At 44.1% G+C, this 19,993-nt stretch overlaps 1 pseudogene; it reads left to right on the top strand.

The window, feature by feature from the left end:
- Window positions 1-633: 633 nt before the first annotated feature.
- Window positions 634-2,560, top strand: LOC121439871 (annotated as a pseudogene).
- Window positions 2,561-19,993: the final 17,433 nt, after the last annotated feature.

The raw sequence follows: 19,993 nt of genomic DNA, 5'->3' as shown, positions 1-19,993 counted from the left end.
CTCCATCGTGACAGGGTTGATCCTGGTACCTCCACAGAAGTGCTGATCACCCAGGAGGTAGAACCAATAAACGACCCTCCAACTGGTCCTTTTGCCTGGAGACACTGTGTGAGTGTATGGTTGTGGCTTAACAAATCACACAAGTCCCTCACCACAAGCAGCACTCTCCGTTGGGTCTGCAAACACTACTTTCCCCTTCCCATCTGTCCTTGTCCTTGTCTTCATGCGGACTCCCTCCTTCGAGGACTGAGAGCAACTGATGACTTTTGCCCAGGGCCATTCTCTGGGATTATCTGAAGGTTCTCTTGCTTTAATGGGGAGTTCCGACTGCTCTTCAGAGTGTGGACTTTTGGACCTTTTCTATCCACTTCTCTCCCGTAACATCCGGTTATGTGACCGCCAGCTAAGAGCCATCAGGGCGGTGGCCAGTCTCTTAATTCATGGAAAGGCTTTGAATGTTCGACTGTGGTTGAATCCCCTTTCCCTTCTGGGATTGGAACGTTCTGGGATTGGAAGTAGATGACTGCTACTTCCACTAGTTTGGCTGAGATGCAGTTGTTCCTGCTCACCCTGTGTCTTCTGGTCATTTTCTTCTTTGCTGCCCCTCCTCACAGGCTCCTCCTGGGGTCCATCATGATTGGTGTCCTGTCCCCAGAGGATGGGGTCTTCCTTCTCCACCAGTGTTGCCACCACTCCCTCCCCCAAGTTGGTAAGAGGTCTGTGAGTTCCATGTGAGGGCTGCTGCCCTGGATCTTGCCTACTCTTTTTGCCTCTACCTGGTCTCCCACACACAATATGCAGAGCCTGGAGCAGAAGCTGCCTTTTCTGGCCATTTTGCTGAGCTATTCCTACAGTTCAAAGCTGAGGTGGCCTGGGCCTCGGGCTGACTCTCCCTACCTGTCTTGGCCCCATTGAGCCCTGGTGTGGTGATTGCACCACCACATGACTTGTCCCTTGACAGCTGCAGGGTAGGAGGGTCCCTGGCTGTGTTGGGCCCATCTCTATCTTCTGAGGACTTAGCTGGTCCCCCTCCTTCCTCAGTCTCTTCCTCCTCTACAATGTCCTCAAAGTCAAAGCTCAAGAAATGCTTTTCCCTCCATTCAGTGGGTGACTCAGTCAGAGGTTCTGTACCAAGCACCCTGCAGTTGCAAGGAGTCACTGACTCTTCCTCCCCAATTAGGCCTTGGAGACCACATCAGACCCTCCAGTCCTAGGTGAAAACAGCAGCTCCCACTCCTTGGTTGTGCTGGGACAGTTGGTAGGGTATTGACTAGTGATGGCATGTCCTCTGGGAGAGATGGACTGAGTCGTTGAGGGAGAACCTTGAAAGATGGAGCAGGAATGGTACAGAGAGAAGAGCTGCTCAGTTTTATGGGGGCTGAAGAAGCTGCCCCTGACCCAGCAAGAGTGGGTCATGGAGAAAAGGCGGCTGGGCTGACCTCAGGGGGAAGAGGGCATCCTCAGTGACAGAAGTGTCACCTAATGCTCAGAAGTGAAGGAAATGAAAAAGGAAGAAGTTGCTTGGAGTTCTTTATACCACCCAAGGCATCCCAGCCATGACTCAGCATTCCCTGTTCTACTGTCACTGATATCTGCACAGCCACTGCCATAGAGATGCCTAACAGGGAGAATATGCTTGTGATTAAGGTAGAAGGCCCTTCAGAGTATATTCTGGAGACAACTAACTGATGTACTTCATGTAAAGGCCTGAGTATCTGACATCCAGGAGTGCCTAAGCTCAGGACTCTGCCTTGCTATCAACCCCATTCTATGACCCTTCCTGTGGCCCCTGGGACCTCCTCCCTCACAAAGGATAACACAGACAGCCTGGCTGAATCATTCAGAGAGTCTGCCCAGCTAGGATCTGCTGCTGGGACCCAGCAAGAGTAACAAACGCTTGTAGCAGGGAGCTTATAGGGGCCTTTCCAACCAGTCATCAGCATCCTCCCCCCCCCACCCAGTTCTGCCTCCATTGCTGCTTCCCACTTTGACTCAATGGAACTGCTTCCTCCGAAATTGCCCCCTCACATTCCCATTGAGGAGGAGACCCCAGCAGGGACAGTTTATCCCCTCTCAATCCTCTCCCCTCCCCTCCCCTGGATACTCCAGAAGTAGCTACAGGGTCATTCCTATTCCAGGGGGAATCAGAAGGTGCTGAGGGGGATCAGCCCCTCTCAGGATATCCTTGGTTCCATGGCATGCTCTCTCGACTCAAGGCTGCCCAGGTGGTGCTGGAAGGAGGCACTGGCTCCCTTGGTGTCTTCCTAATATGTCACAGTGAGACAAGATGTGATGAATATGTCCTCACTTTCAACGCCCAGGGCAAGGCCAAGCACCTGTGTTTGTTACAATATGAATGAATGAGGAGGGTCAGTGCCAGATCCAATATCTGTGGTTCTAGTCCATTTTCGATAAGCTTGAGTGCTTCTGAGTGCATCCCATTCCTGTGGAGTCTGGAGGCCCCAGCAATGTTGTCCTTGTCATCTATGAGCTCTCCCAGTGGTAGCAGGGCCAGGAACAGGCTGGGAGCCATGCAGGGGCATGCAAGGGTGACAGATAATCCCTGATTCTTGTTACTTTAAGCAAGTACTCAGACAATGGCCCATGCAGCTTCAAACCGATGACAATTGGTACTCCATGTTAAAGGCTATTCTTGACCCCTCAGTTTTCCTCCAATGGGTCTGATGCAGCAGAGACCCAAGCCCATACAAATTTGAAATTTGTACTTAATGTCACCTTTGACATGCTTACTGGCAGTGGACAATACACTGACCCTGCCTCACAATCCATGATTGGCTTACATCTCTATTTCCAATAAGTGTCTGACCTAGCCTTCAAGGCCCTCAAACTTTGTACACCCGAGGACTGAGGAGGAGAGTCATCTGTCTATGTGTTACTTTCATTGCTTAATAAAGAAACTGCCTTGGCCCTTTGATAGGACAGAAAATTAGGTAGGCAGGGAAGACAGAACAGAATGCTGGGAGAAAGAAGGCAGTGAGACAGACGCTATAGCTCTCCTCTCCAAGATGGACGCAGGTTAAGATCCTTCCTGGTAAGCCATCCCCTCATGGTGCTGCCCAGAATATTAGAAATGGGTTAATCAAGATGTGAGAATTAGCCATTAAGAGGCTAGAGCTGATGGGCCAAGCAGTGTTTAAAAGAATACAGTGGCCTCCCTGCCGAGCCTGCTAGGACGCTGGGACCGAATCCGAACCGGGAGGACAAAGGGGTGGCCGGTAGCTCCTTTGTTCCCATAGCCTGCCCGCAGCGAGCGGGGTGGGCCCTTTGTTCGCGAGCTAACCAAGAAGCGTGGAGTTTCGATCTGGGCACCTCTGGGCACCGAGTGAAACATCATTGTGGAGAAACATCTCTGGGGAGTGACATCACTGGGAAGGTACATCAGTGGGCAAGAAGACCTGATCCTGTAAAAGAAGATCCAAAGGGGAGTATTGGGAGGAAGAGATGGGCAGATGCCAATGCAGGAATTCTCCCAACAATCTGAAAAACAACGCGAAACCACCAGAAGCCAGTGACCCCACAACAGGAGGACATGAACACCTTAATCAAGAAGAAGTAGAAAAAACGGATTTCATGAAAGTGATTGACACCCTTAAACAGCATATAAAAAATGCCCTTATAGAAATGGATGAGAAGTATAATAGAAAGTTCGAGGAATTGAGTAAATCAGTGAATGATACCCTAGGAAACCAAGGAAAAACAATCAAGCAGATAATGGAAACAGTTCATGACTTGAAAACTGAAATGGAGGCAAAGAAGAAAACACAAACAGAGGGCCGACTGGACATGGAAAATCTAGGTAAACGAATAGAGACTACAGAATCAAGTATAACCAGCAGAATACAAGAGATAGAAGAAAGAATCTCAGATTCTGAGGATAACATAGAGAAAATAAACACTCTGATCAAAGAAAACAGCAAGTCCAACAAACTCTCATCACAAAACATTCAGGAAATATGGGACACAATAAAAAGACCAAACCTAAGAATAATTGGAGTAGAAGAAGGAGAAGAAATGCAGCTCAACGGTACAGAAAATATACTTAATAAAATTATAGAAGAAAACTTTCCCAACCTGAAGACAGATGTACCTATGAAGGTTCAAGAAGCATACAGAACACCAAAGAGGCTGGATCAAAAGAAAACATCCCCTCGCCATATAATAATCAAAACACAAAATATACAGAATAAAGAAAGAATATTAAGAGCCGCAAAGGAAAAAGGCCAAGTTACTTATAAAGGTAAACCTATCAGACTTACACCTGACTTCTCTATGGAAACCATGAAAGCCAGAAGGTCCTGGATAGATGTTCTCCAAAAACTAAGAGACCACGGATGCAAGCCCAGACTACTATATCCAGCCAAACTTTCATTCACTATAAATGGAGAAAACAAAATTTTCCAGGAAAAAAACAAATTTAAACAATACGTAGCCACAAATCCAGCCTTACAGAAAATAATAGAAGGAAAATCACTAACCAAGGAGTCCAACAATGACCACAATAACTCAGATATCTAGAGACTCTTCACCAGTGCAAATCAAAGAAGGAAAACACAAACCCTACTACTAAAAAAGTGACCGGAGTTAACAACCACTGGTCATTAATATCACTTAATATCAATGGGCTCAACTCACCTATAAAAAGGCACAGGCTAAGAGATTGGATAAGAAAACAGGATCCAACATTCTGCTGTCTACAAGAAACACACCTCAACCACAAAGACAGGCACCTACTCAGAGTAAGGGGCTGGGAAAAGGCTTATCAAGCAAATGGACCTAAGAAACAAGCAGGTGTGGCCATACTAATTTCTAACAAAGTTGACTTCAAACTTAAATCAATCAGAAGAGATGGAGAGGGACATTTTATACTCATAACAGGAACAATTCATCAGGAAGGAGTCTCAATCCTGAATATCTATGCCCCTAATATAAAAGCACCCACGTACGTAAAAGAAACATTAGTAAAACTCAAGCCAGTCATCAAACTGCACACGCTAATAGTAGGAACTTCAACACTCCTCTCTCACAAATGGACAGGTCAATCAGACAGAAACCTAACAGAGAAATTAGAGAATTAATGGAGGTAATGAAGCAAATGGACTTAACAGACATCTATAGATTATTCCACCCAAAGAGGAAAGAATATACCTTCTTCTCTGCAGCTCATGGAACCTTCTCTAAAATTGACCACATACTTGGTAACAAAGCTAACTTACACAGTTACAAAAAAATATTAGTAACCACCTGTGTCTTATCAGATCACCATGGATTAAAGTTAGAATTCAACAACAATGCTACCCCCAGAAAGCCTACAAACTCATGGAAACTGAACAGTCAACTACTGAACCATACCTGGATTAAGGAAGAAATAAAGAAAGAAATTAAAGTCTTCCTTGAATTCAATGAAAATAAAGAAACAACATACTCGAACTTATGGGACACTATGAAAGCAGTCCTGAGAGGAAAGTTCATAGCACAAAGTGCCCACCTAAAGAAAACAGAGAAAGCACATATTTGAGACTTAACAGCCCACTTGAAAGCTCTAGAAAAAAAAAGAAGCAGACTCACCTAGGAGGAGTAGAAGACTGGAAATAATCAAATTGAGGGCTGAAATCAACAAAATAGAAACACAGAAAACAATCCAAAGAATCAATGAAACAAAAAGCTGGTTCCTGGAGAAAATCAACAAGATTGATAAACCCCTATCCAAACTAATCAAACGACAGAGTGAGAACACGCAAATTAATAAGATCAGAAAGGAAAAGGGGGACATAACCACAGACACAGAGGAAATTCAGAGAGTCATTAGATCTTACTACAAAAGCCTGTATGCCACAAAACTGGAAAATGTAAAAGAAATGGACGCTTTTTTAGATAAATACCATTTACCAAAACTAAACCAGGACCAGGTGAACAATCTATACAGACCTGTAAGTCGCGAAGAATTAGAAGCTGTTACCAAAAACCTCCCTACCAAAAAAAGCCCAGGACCAGATGGTTTCAATGCAGAATTCTACCAGAACTTCCAAGAAGACCTAATACCTATACTCCTTAATGTATTCCACAATATAGAAACAGAAGGGTCATTACCAAATTCCTTTTATGAAGCCACAATTACTCTGATACCAAAACCACTCAAAGACTCAACCAGGAAAGAGAACTACAGGCCAATCTCACTCATGAATATCGACGCAAAAATCCTCAACAAAATACTGGCAAATCGAATCCTAGAACACATCCGAAAAATTATCCATTATGATCAAGTAGGCTTCATCCCAGAGATGCAGGGCTGGTTCAACATACGAAAACCTATCAATGTAATCCAGCATATAAATAAACTGAAAGAAAAAAACCATATGATCATTTCATTAGATGCTGAAAGAGCATTTGACAAAATTCAACATCCATTTATGTTAAAAGTCTTGGAGAGATTAGGGATACAAGGGTCCTACCTAAATATAATAAAAGCTATATACAGCAAGCCAACAGCTAACATCAAATTAAACGGAGAGAAACTCAAAGCCATCCCACTTAACTCAGGAACACGGCATGGCTGTCCACTCTCGCCATACCTCTTCAATATAGTGCTTGAAGTTCTAGCAATAGCAATAAGACAACATAATGGGATCAAGGGGATTCGAATTGGAAAGGAAGAAGTGAAACTTTCGTTATTTGCAGATGATATGATAGTGTACATAAGCGACCCCAAAAACTCCACCAAAGAACTTATACAGCTGATAAACAGCTTTAGTAATGTGGCAGAATACAAGATCAACTCCAAAAAATCAGTCGCCCTCTTATACACAAAGGATATGGAAGCAGAGAGGGAAATCAGAGAAGCTTCACCATTCACGATAGCCACAAACAGCATAAAATATCTTGGGGTAAATCTAACCAAGGAAGTGAAAGATCTATTTGACAAGAACTTTAAGGCATTGAAGAAAGAAATTGAAGAGGATACCAAAAAAATGGATGGACCTCCCTTTCTCTTGGATTGGGAGGATCAACATAGTAAAAATGGCAATTCTACCAAAGGCAATTTATAGATTCAATGCAATCCCCATCAAGATCCCATCAAAATTCTTCACAGATCTGGAGAGGACAATAATCAACTTTATATGGAAAAACAAAAAACCCAGGATAGCCAAAACAATCCTATACAATAAAGGATCTTCTGGAGGCATTACCATCCCTGACTTCAAACTCTATTACAGAGCTACAGTAATGAAAACAGTGTGGTACTGGCATAAAAACAGAGAAGTCGACCAATGGAATCGTATAGAAGACCCAGATTTTATCCCACAAACCTATGAACACCTCATTTTTGATAAAGGAGCTAAAAGTATACAATGGACGAAAGAAAGCATCTTCAACAAATGGTGCTGGCACAACTGGATGTCAACCTGTAGAAGAATGAAAATAGACCCATATCTCTCACCGTGCACAAAACTCAAGTCCAAATGGATTAAAGACCTCAATATCAGCCCGAACACACTGAACCTGATAGAAGAGAAAGTGGGAAATACCCTACAACAGATGGGCACAGGAGATCGCTTCCTATGTATAACCCCAGAAGCACAGACATTAAGGGCAACATTGAATAAATGGGACCTACTTAAACTGAGAAGTTTCTGTAAAGCAAAGGACATGGTCACTAAGACACAAAGGCAACCTACTGACTGGGAGAAGATCTTCACCAACATCGCAACAGACAAAGGTCTGATCTCCAAAATATATAGAGAACTCAAGAAACTAGACTTTAAAATGCTAATTAACCCAATTAAAAAATGGGGCACTGAACTGAACAGAGAATTCTCAACAGAAGAAGTTCAAATGGTCAAAAGACACTTAAGGTCGTGCTCAACTTCCTTAGCAATCAGGGAAATGCAAATCAAAACAACTTTGAGATATCATCTTACACCTGTCAGAATGGCTAAAGTCAAAAACACCAAGGATAACCTTTGCTGGAGAGGCTGTGGAGAAACGGGTACCCTCATCCATTGCTGGTGGGAATGCAATCTTGTGCAACCACTGTTGAAGTCAGTGTTTCGGTTTCTCGGGAAATTCGGGATCAACTTACCCCTGGACCCAGCAATACCACTCTTGGGAATATACCCAAGAGATGCTCTATCAAATGACAAAAGCATTTGTTCAACTATGTTCATAGCAGTATTATTTGTAATAGCCAGAACCTGGAAACAACCTAGATGCCCTTCAATGGAAGAATGGATGAAGAAAGTATGGAATATATACACGCTAGAGTACTACGCTGCGGTAAAAAACAATGACTTCTCGAATTTTGCATGCAAATGGATGGAAATAGAAAACACTATCCTGAGTGAGGTGTCCCAGACCCAAAAAGATGAATATGGGATGTACTCACTCATAATTGGTTTCTAGCCATAAACAAGGGTCACGGAGTCTACAATTGGTGATCCCAAAAAGCTAAATAAGAAGGTGAACCCAAGGAAAAACATATAGTTGTCCTCTTGGCTAAGGGAAGTAGACCGAATTTCCAGGGAGAAAATGGGATCTTGGGGGTGGGGTGGGATGGGGGTAAGGGGAGATGGGGAGAGAAAAGGTAGAAGGGAAGTAGGGGGGACCTGGGGAAACAGGAGAATTGGGATAAAGGAAAGGTGGATAGGGGAGCACGGAACCACAATTCTTAGTTAAGGGAGCCACTTTAGGGTGGGCAAGAGACTTGACCCTAGAGGGGCTCCCTAGTGCCCAAGATGAGGTTCCCAGTTAGTTCCTTGGGCAGCTGAAAATAGGGAACCTGAAATGACCCTATCCTAGAGCAATACTGACGAATATCTTGCATATCATCATAGAATCTTCATCTGGTGATGGATAGAGATAGAGACAGAGACCCACACAGGAGCACTGGACTGAGCTCCCAAGGTCCCAAGGAGGAGCAGAAGGAGGGAGAACATGAGCAAAGAATTCGGGACCACGAGGCGTGCATCCACCCACTGAGACAGTAGAGCTGATCTACGGGGAGCTCACCAAGGCCAGCTGGACTGTGACTGAAAAAGCATGGGATAAAACCGGACTCTCTGAACATGGCGAACAATGAGGGCTGATGAGACACCAAGGACAATGGCAGGGTGTTTTGATCCTACTTAATGTGCTGGCTTTGTGGGAGCCTAGCCAGTTTGGATGTTCACCTTCCTAGATATGGACGGAGGGGGGAGGACCTAGGACTTAACACAGGGCGGGGAACCCGGACTGCTCTGTGGACTGGAGAGGGAGGGGGAGAGGATTGGGGGGAGGGGGAGAAGGGTGGGAGGAGGGGGAGAAGGGTGGGAGGAAGGGAAAGGAAATGGGAGCCTGGGAGGAGGTGGAAACTTGTTTTTTGTTTATGTTTTTTTTCTTCTTTTCGCAATAAAAAAAAAGAAAATAAATTTTATATCATTACATCTTAAAAAAAATAAAAAAATAAAAGAATACAGTTTCCATGTAAATATTTTGGGTGTAAAGCTAGCCGGGTGGCGGGACATAGCCGCTGTTCCTTCTACAGAGGACAGTGTAAAGTGGCTCACAGCCATCTATAATGAGATCTGGTGCCTCTTCTGGTGTATATATGTTAACAGAACATTGTATGCATAATAAATAAGTCTTTAAAAAAAGTATTTCTGCAATCTTGTCCAACAGGCTGCAGAACCATTTCCTGAATTTTTTACCTGTGTCACCAATGCTGTTGAAAACTGCATCCCATCTTGCCCTACCAAGGATATCCTCACTAAACGGCTAACTTTGCGGGTGGGGGGGGGGGGGCTCAACACTGTCATCTGTAATGTCATCATACCTGTTAAAAATGAAAATATTCCTAAGTGAGTCTATGCTGCCTGAGATTTTGACACACAGAATGGGCCCATTTCAGCTCTTACAGCTTCCATCAATGCCTTGGTTAACACCAAACTTGACAAGGATGACAATTATGCCCCACCAGACCATACTTGCTGCAGATGTGGACAGTCTGACCATTTACATAGGGATTGCCCTAGGGCTCATCCAAAGACCTAATGCCCTAAATGCCAAGAGGGCTATCATTGGGCACAAGACTGTAGAAGCTCCCAGCAGGTCCTAATATGAATGACAGACTGGACAATGGCTTCACACTCCTGATGCATGAAGGTAAGTGCTGTGCCTTGGTCTGCAATGGTTTAGGTGAACTGGTTCTCATTTACTAGACAGATGTCTTTGATTTCAGAAGCATAGTGAATGTTATTTAAAAAGACCTATTGCCCCAATACTTTTGTTCTCTCTGTTGAGGTTACTTGAACAGCAGTAGAACCAACTTTAATAGAGACTTGGGTGTCATTGTGGGCTAGTTTGAGAGCATTGTGGAATACCTTTAGGTCCTCTTTCAAAGCCAAAGTAGCAGAAGGGAGTTTCTGTTGCTCATGTTCTGTGAGCTCAGCCAGCTCCCCAGGACAGTCTATGAAAATAAGCCATTTGCTGCCCTTCAGGCCAGTCAGCAGCCAATTGTGGTACTTGCTGTACTCCCTGACCTAGGAGTTACAGTTATAGATATAGACTGCAGAGACATTGTTGTAAGCAAAGCCAGGAAAAACAGCAAACCACTTAAAGAGAAAGTCTATTTTAAAGCGATTACTAGGTCCAGTATGGGCACGCTAAATAATCATTTCCCTCAGGACAGATGGCTTGCTGCCCTCCCCATTTTCAAATTAAAGATAAAATTTATGCCACACCATCAAAATGTCATTGCCCAGACTGTTATAGCCTTTATACATGCCAATAAAACTAATTTGGGGTTAATAATAATGGGAGATAATCATAAGGAAAGGGCCTATGCCCAACCAAATCCTGGATCAGTACAACTAGGGGAGATATTGGTAGTCCTTAAGGTACTGGAAATGACCCAATCAGAACCTAAACTTGTTGCATGGTGCCTTGTGGAAGGGGTGGTGGTGGCTGTAATATTTCTGCTTAAGTGTCTATACAGCTAAGCTGCTGACAACAGCAAGTGAACAAGGCAATACTCCAGGTGTTAATGGCTATGGAGCATGCTAGACCAAAACCTCCCAGGGAGGTAGTCCATGCTTGGCTAACATAAATACAGTATGCCATTTAAAGCCTTAATTCTACTTAAAGTCTCCCCTTGCTTTCGACTTCTTGGGAACTTTCAGGGATCCCTTTCAAGGACTATTAGTCAAATACAGCAGGCAAGCCTAAGACAGGCACAGCCCAAAATGTTGGGGGCAGTCCATGAGGTGGGGTTATACAAATCCATAACTCCACTAGGTTGTCCAATAAAGATAAAATAAAAAGGGTGAGATGAGGCAGGGCAATAGCACAAGTAGAAGAAAGTGTATAAAAACTCAGATGTATGAGCAAAATTGGCCAAGACAACCTGTCAGAGGACCAATAGCAAGGTAACTAATGAACGCATTCCTAGCCAGTCACAACATGCCAGCAGCAACTGACAGTTTCAAAAGGACCAACCAGAAAACTACATGCAGCAGCTTAATTTTCCAAATCCTATTTAAAAAAAAAAAACTGACCTTTTTACAATAAAGAGGTTCTGTATTGTAATATCACAGAGTCTGTGTCATTGCTGCAGTGTCTTCTCAGCTCCTGCCCCCTGGGAAATAAGGCTCACACAACAGGCAGCAGCAACAAGCCTGTAACAACTACAACAGGGAAATTATATTTTATTCCTTAATGCATTGCTGACCAGCACAGGCAGGTGAGTGACCCATATATCAGGTTTCATGCAAACCCCACAGTCTTGGGCCAAGCTATGATCAAACATCCTGAGCACATACATGGTCTGGTAAGTGATTAAGATCCTGTCCTCTAATCCCATCCTAGGAAAGACCTATCAGTTGTCAGTCTGATAGGTCCCCACACAACTCAACAGTCCTATCCATTATCATGCTTCATGGTCTGTCTGGGGTCAATTAGCCTAGGCCTCCCTCATCATCTTAATGATCACAGGATTAAGTTGGGTCAGACAGTCTGAACAACAACCCAGAAAGCTGACTGACAGACTCTCCCTCCTGTACCTTCCTCAGATTCCTGGGTCTACACTGGGATAAGCAAGATCACTAAACAGTCGGGCCTGGTGATGGATTCAGACCCCTGCCCTCCTGCATCGTCCCTACAATTCCACACACAGCTGAGATAGAGGAACCTGGGTGCCCACCCCAAATGGTGAGTGATCAAGATCCTGCCCTCCCACAGCAGTCTCACACTGCCAGGACCAGTTGATGCTCAAGAGAACACCCACCTGCTCAGTATGCTGAGATCCCGAGATCCCCACCCGCCCCTGTCCTAGCTGGGCTCAGTCGGACTGTGCCCCATCCCGGCCTGGTGAGGACTAGAGATTCCATCCTGATGGAGTCCTGCCAACAACCCAGGTCCAGCTTGGGTTGCACTGCATGTACTCCTCCTCACACTGGTGAATGACCTGGATCTTTGCTCTCCGTGATTATCCTCAGAGTCTCTGCCTAGCGTTGGTGAAGCAGGCTGCACACCAGCCCAACATGGTGAGTTCCCAAGAACCTGTCAGCCCTGGCCATCCTCATCCTCCCTGGCTTAGCTGGGTCAGTCTGAAGCTCCCCATCCCAGGCTGGTAAGAGCTCAAAACCCTATCCTGCTATTGTTATGTTAATCCTCCCATGCGTGATTAGCTTGCACACCCTGGGTGCCAGCCTATCTTCCTCTGTCACTGTTGTAATAAGACCCCCCAGGCCCAGCTTGGTATGTGAGATCTGTACTCCATGCCATCCTGGTGAGTTACCTGGACTCTTGCCCTCTGAAGACATCTACACAGTCCCAGGCCTTGGATGAAGCAGCATGTATACCAAACAACCCAATACCCTCTCTGATGCAAATTCTCATATTCTAAGCATAGCTTGGATCAAGCAGCTTGCCAACTAGCCAAGCCTGCTTATTGACCCAGACTCTAAGTAGTGATCCCACAGTTTCAGGCACACTGATGAAATACCCAGAATCACTCTAGCTTCCCACTGTTAGTATACTTCCTGCACTATCTCTGATCAGAAATCCTGAATATGCCTGTCCTGTGAGTGATCCAGATCTTTGCCCTCCATAGAGACACCCACAGTCCAGAAATACTGGGATCCAACTGCCTGATAACCATCAAGATCAGGCTTTCTTCAGCTATTCTAATAATCCCAGAACTTGTGGTCAAGCATCCTGGGCACTAGCCCAGCCCAATCAGTGATCAATACTCTCTTCTCTCTAATAATACTGAAACTTCCTGGCCTAGCAGTGGTGAGCAGTTTCCCCATCAGCACATCCTAATGAGTCCCCAAGATCCACCTCTGCTTTCACCTTCTGTAGACTCACAGACATAGCTGGGATCATAAGCCTGAGTACCAGGCCAGCCTGGTGATTGTCAAATATCCCCACCTAGCTTTACCCTCTTCAAAACCACAGGCTCAGCTTGGGTCATACCAGTGGTCAACCATAGTGAGAGATCAAGGCTCCCACTCCAGCAGCTTCCTCAGACTTACAGGCGCACTTCCAATAAAGCAGATGTTCAACCAGCATGGTGAGTAACCCAACCCCATGCATCACAATGAGACACTAAGTTTCCCAGTCTTAAAATCAAATAAACAAGGAAAATAGGAGGTGTGTGTGAGATTAGCTGATCAGGAGCAACTTGCCAAAGTAACTTATAATTAATTTTTTTAATTGCTCATTCAATTTCCCCCTTCACACCTAGAGAAAAGGATCATAAGAAATAATTTTTATCAAAATTCATGGTTTTATATAAACCACTGTCTGTGTTAATTGTGGCCTGAGGGATTTGCATCTGCGCTTTCTTTTACAGGTACTCTCATGACCCCAACAAGACTGTTAAAGCCTTACTGTAAGCTAGCAACCATACACAACCATGGGGAAACAGAAGAGGGATCTCCTGGTTTCAATCACATGTAAACCACATGTCACTTCTAATTCTATCCCCATTATACTGGTACTCTATATAAATGGTTTTCATTATGCTAAAGTAAATACAGAAAAAAAGCCCTGTCATTTTACTGATAGGCAACACAACCAGACAAGGGCATATCAGACAGGACCAACAACCCCTGAAAGGTCTCTGTGAACACCCCCAAAAATTACTTGCCCCAACAAAAAGCAGGAAGCAGCTTGGAGAGAACTATGACCAAATTCCCTAAATGATTGTTCAATAAATGTTTATTTACATTTAAAGAGAGATATGCTATAGTAATTTGCATTGGTATGAATCTTGATCTATTGATACGAATTTTAGGTCAATATATATATATATATATATATATATATATATATATATGCTCTTGATTAAGGTATTGTGTTTGTGCAGCTCATTTAAAAAAAGAACTAGAGAAAGAAACAGACTTTGGCCCCAAAATCAGATCCATCTCTACCCTGACTAACTGAAACACAAAACCAACCAATCCCTGAGCAGGGAAGTTGCTCCTTCTAGTCTAGAGGCTTGACCTTTCCCTGTCCTTAGCAGAGGCAGCCTCTTCCAGTCAGCCAGGCAAGGAGTGGCATAACTGCCCCGACCTTCCCCTGACCCTAACCCATGCAAAACGGCCAATCAGAAGTGGGCAGCACATCACCCTCCTGAGAGAACCCAACCAGGAATGGGCAACACCTCAGTCCACAGGGAGAGACCAATCAGAAAAGATTAAGCAACTCCAGGTGTCCTCTGGCTCAGACAACAATGTAACAGCTCCCCCAGATACAAGGCAGCCAATCAACTCAGACTAGATACCCAAGATTCGGCTTGAATGAATCCCAAGTCTGCAACCATGCCATTTTGGAGGGCTCCAGCCAACCCCAAGTCTGTAGTTATACAGGTTTGGAATTCCCAAAGACCCCTCCCTCCTGCCTGAGCTAAATAACAGCCTTCCCCCAACCCCCAACCCCCACCCTAGAGCAACTCCAGGTCTCTCCTGCACTGTTGTTGCTGATGCTGTTGCTGCTTTAGAAAGACAGGGAAGCCTGGCTTAACTCATAGTAAGGACTCCTTGTTTTTGCATCAGATTTGGTATCATGGTGGTATTTTGGGGATCTGGACTTTAAGCATAACAATTATATTCAAAATAACACTGTGAAATCATAAGTATAAACCCATATTGGTCAAGAAGTACTTAAGAGTTTAGTTACATGCTCTTGAAACTGTTGTCATGTGTTTTGGGGGAGAATCAAGAAGACGTCCTCATCACTTTCACGGCATGTCAGTCCTTTCCTATCCTCAGGGATGCAGTAACATCCCTGGTCTGGGAGTGTCAGGATGGTAGAGGTAGGCTGGTTGAGACATTTCTACAGCTTTCTTCCCAACTTCAAATGCTCAAAGAAGAGCATGGATGCCTCTTGCTAAACTTTCCCAAATGGTTTTCAGGATTAAATATTACTTTTTTAAAAAGCAGGATGGGTCATTTATCTTTTTCTGATTCTTGCTTGCTGTACTCTGTCACCTTTGAACAATGATGTGACACTGCTTGACTTTGCTCTGTCATGCTGGAACTAGTACTTTACCAGTAACCCCCTACATAGACATATTTCATGGGAATTCTGATAATACCTGTTATGGTAAAAGTAAAAATGCAGCAGGTCCCTGAGTGGCTGCAGTGGTCAGCAGGTCTGGAGACCATGCTGCAGGTCCCCAAAGTGGCCTCAAGCAGTGGGCTGTGGGTCCTTAGAGCAGCCAGTTCCAGGCAGGGACAGTAGAGTTCCCCAAGTGGCTGCAGTGGGGCGTGAGGGGCTGTGAATCCCAGCTATGGAGCTGCGTAGTTGGTGAGAGACCTCGATGGGGTAGCCAGTCCCATGAGGAGAGACAGACAGATGGGCATGCCATGAGACCACGCTGCAGGTCTCTGAAGGTGGCTGGTCCTGGGCAGGGAGTCAGACAGATAGGCACACCATGCAAAGTGAGGTTGGATATTTATTTACTGGATTATGGAAGGAAAAGGGGAGAAGGGGGAAAGAGGAGAGAGACAGGCAGAGAGAGAGGGGGGAGGGAAGAAGGGAGAGAGGGAGAAAGAAGGGAGAAGGCAAGAAGTAGGGAAAAGGGAGAGACAGAATATGCCTCTTTGAGAAAGTGACGGAAAAGGAAGGGACTCAGACTGTAAGCTGAAGATTAGGTTGCCTCGGTGGACAAAAGAGAGAATGGGCATGGCTTTTATCTTTAATGTGCAGGACAGACCATTACATTCCCACCTGATTTTTATAATAAAAAGGCAGGAGTTTAGGCACAACAGGTTAAAGGAATCTGGTCAGTGGATTCTCAGGACTGCTTCCTACTTATTTGTGGGTGTCATCTTGTGTGGGGGGAACCTAAGAAAGTTGGGTGCTGGCCTGTCAGAATGTCTAAAATAAAAAACTCCAATGATAGCCTTTGCTGGAGAGGCTGTGGAGGAAGGGGTACCCTCATCCATTGCTGGTGGGAATGCAATCTCACGCAACCACTTTGGAAATCTGTGTTTCGGTTTCTCAGGAAATTTGGGATCAACCTACCCCTGGACCCAGCAATACCACTCCTGGGAATATACCCAAGAGATGCCCGATCATATGATAAGAGCATTTGTTAAACAATGTTCATAGCAGTATTATTTGTAATAGCCAGAACCTGGAAACAACCTAGATGCCCTTCAATGGAAGAATGGATGAAGAAAGTGTGGAATATCTACACATTAGAGTACTTACGCTGCGGTAAAAAACAATGACTTCTCGAATTTTGCATGCAAATAGATGGAAATAGAAAACACTATCCTGAGTGAGGTAACCCAGACCCAAAAAGATGAATATGGGATGTACTCACTCATAATTGGTTTCTAGCCATAAACAAGGGTCACGGAGTCTACAATTGGTGATCCCAAAGAAGCTAAATAAGAAGGTGAACCAAAGGAAAAACATATAGTTGTCCTCTTGGCTATGGGAAGTAGACAAAATTGCCGGGGAGAAAATTGGGATCTTGGGGGTGGAGTGGGATGGGGGTAAGGAGAGATGGGGAGAGAAAAGGGAGAAGGGGATGATGGGGGGAACTTGGGGGAAAAGGAGGATTGGGAAAAAGGAAGGTTGGATAGGGGAGCACAAAAGCACAATTCTTAGTTAAGGGAGCCACCTTAGGGTTGGCAAGAGACTTGAACCTAGAGTGGCTTCCAGATGCCCAAGCCGAGGTCCCCAGTTAGTTCCTTGGGCAGCTGAGGATAGGGAACCTGAAATGACCCTATCCTATAGCAATACTGACGAATATCTTGCATATCATCATAGAACCTTCATCTGGTGATGGATGGAGATAGAGACAGAGACCCACACTGGAGCACTGGACTGAGCTCCCGATGTCCCAATGAGGAGCAGAAGGAGGGAGAACATGAGCAAAGAAGTAGGGACCACGAGGGGTGCACCCACCCACTGAGACAGTGGGGCTGATCTATTGGGAGCTCACCAAGGCCAGCTGGACTGTGACTGAAAAAGCATGGGATAAAACTGGACTCTCTGAGCATGGCGATCAATGAGGGCTGATGAGACACCAAGGACAATGGCAGGGTGTTTTGATCCTACTTAATGTGCTGGCTTTGTGGGAGCCTAGCCAGTTTGGATGTTCACGTTCCTAGATATGGACGGAGGCAGGAGGACCTAGGACTTACCACAGGGCAGGGAACCCTGACTGCTCTTTGGACTGGAGAGGGAGGGGGAGAGGAGTGGGGGGAGGGGGAGAAGGGTGGGAGGAGGGGGAGAAGGGTGGGAGGAGGGGAGGGAAATGGGAGGCTGGGAGGAGGTGGAAACTTGTATTTTTTCTCCTTTTCTCAATAAAATAAGTTAAAAAAAAGTTAAAAAAAAACAAAGTTGGGTGCTGGTCACATCCTGGCATAGATAGTGTTTGTGGTGTGGAAATGTCTGGTGTCTCTTACACATGTTTAAGATATTGGCAGAACAGAGGACAAAATTAAGTTTAGAAAACAAAATAGGATCAGGAAATTGAGGGGGCTGTATCTGACCTGTTTAAGGTGGATCCTTCAGTTCACCTCCCTGGAACTCACAAGAATTTTTTGGGTTTGTGTAAACAGAAGGTTTAGACATATACATTGTATAAAGAAGTAGCATATTTATGTCAGAAAGACTATGACAGATATTTTTTTCAATTACGTGTAATCTTATTTTAATCACATTGAGAGATAGTAAGGGGACTTTTGATAATATGTCAAAATCCAGAGCAAAGGCACAAGCAGGATGGAGTTAAACACACAGCAAACATGTAGTTTGGGGCCAAGAATTTCCAGCAGTTCATTTAACAGTTAAAAGCAACCACCTATCTTTTCCATTGCCTGTTTTCCCATTGTGCCAGATGATGTAAGAACAATAAGGACAGAGACTGGAGAGGGGTTTAGTGGAATTGCTTTGAGTTTCTCTCCATTTGATTTGATGTTAGCTGTCAGCTTGCTGTATATTGCTTTTATTATGTTTAGATATATTGATTCACTGCATAAAGTGCACACAAGGTTGAGGAATTAACACCCGAAAATTATACATGTGTAGAAATGATGATATTCTAGAAGACAGGTAAAGTTTGTGGATTATGAGTAAAATTTCCATCTTTAATATGTTTGATGTTAGTTTTGAGTCAAAACATATGACATATATTTTTGCACAACGAAAAGTATTTTGAAGACTATGGAAGGCAGCATGAGAGAGAAGTTTGATAATTTGTATTTGTCCTCACACCTTTATAACTTGCAGATCTTGTATTTGTATTTTACTGAAATTTGTTTGGTGAGGTTGTGCTTTTAAACTGACAAACCTCTCAGCTGTCAAAGTGTATCAGAGATCTTTGAGAAGGATAAAATTTTACTTGATTTACACTCATAAGAAGAGAGAAAGAGTAAAAAACTGCTTGCAATAGAAGGTTAATGGCAGAACTGACAATAGTAAAGAACATATTAATATATTTTAAATGAAGGCTGGATTAAATATGAAATATTTTTGTAAGAGACTTAAAAGTACATACCGAAGATCTTCACCAATCCCGCAACTGACAAAGGTCTGATATCCCAAATATATAAAGAACTCAAGAAACTAGACTGTAAAAGGCTAATCAACCCAATTATAAAATGGGGCACTGAGCTGAACAGAGAATTCTCAACAGAAGAACTTCAAATGGCCAAAAGACACTTAAGGTCATGCTCAACTTCCTTAGCGATCAGGAAAATGCAAATCAAGACAACTTTAAGATACCATCTTACACCTGTCAGAATGGCTAAAATTAAAAACACCAATGATAGCCTTTGCTGGAGAGGTTGTAGAGAAAGGGGTACACTCATCCATTGCTGGTGGGAATGCAAACTGGTGCAACCACTCTGGAAAGCAGTGTTTCGGATTCTCAGGAAATTCGGGATCAACCTACCCCTGGACCCAGCAATACCACTCTTGGGAATATACCCAAGAGAGGCCCTATCATACAACAAAAGTATATGCTCAACTATAAATGTTCATAGCATCATTGTTTGTAATAGCCAGAACATGGAAACAACCTAGATGCCCTTCAATGGAAGAATGGAAGAAGAAAGTATGGAATATATACATATTAGAGTATTACTCAGCAGTAAAAAATAAAGACTTCTTGAATTTTGCATACAAATGGATGGAAATAGAAAATACTATCCTGAGTGAGGTAAGCTAGACCCAAAAAGAGGAACATGGGATGTACTCACTCATATTTGGTTTCTAGCCATAAATAAAGGACATTGAGCTTATAATTCGCGATAGTAGAGAAGCTAAATAAGAAGGAGAACCCAAAGAAAAACATATAGGCATCCTCCTGAATATTAACCTTCATCAGGCGATGAAAGGAGACAGAGACAGAGACAGAGACCCACATTGGAGCACAGGACAGAAATCTCAAGGTCCAAATCAGGCGCAGAAGGAGAGGGAGCACGAGCAAGGAACTCAGGACCGTGAGGGGTACACCCACGCATTGAGACAATGG

This window comes from Microtus oregoni, unplaced genomic scaffold, assembly GCF_018167655.1.
Source record: "Microtus oregoni isolate MIOR12 unplaced genomic scaffold, Mior012 000063F_ref0000156, whole genome shotgun sequence".
NCBI lineage: Eukaryota > Metazoa > Chordata > Mammalia > Rodentia > Cricetidae > Microtus > Microtus oregoni.
The sequence above is the reverse complement of the archived record's forward strand: the minus strand, read 5'-3'. Positions and strand labels throughout refer to the sequence as shown.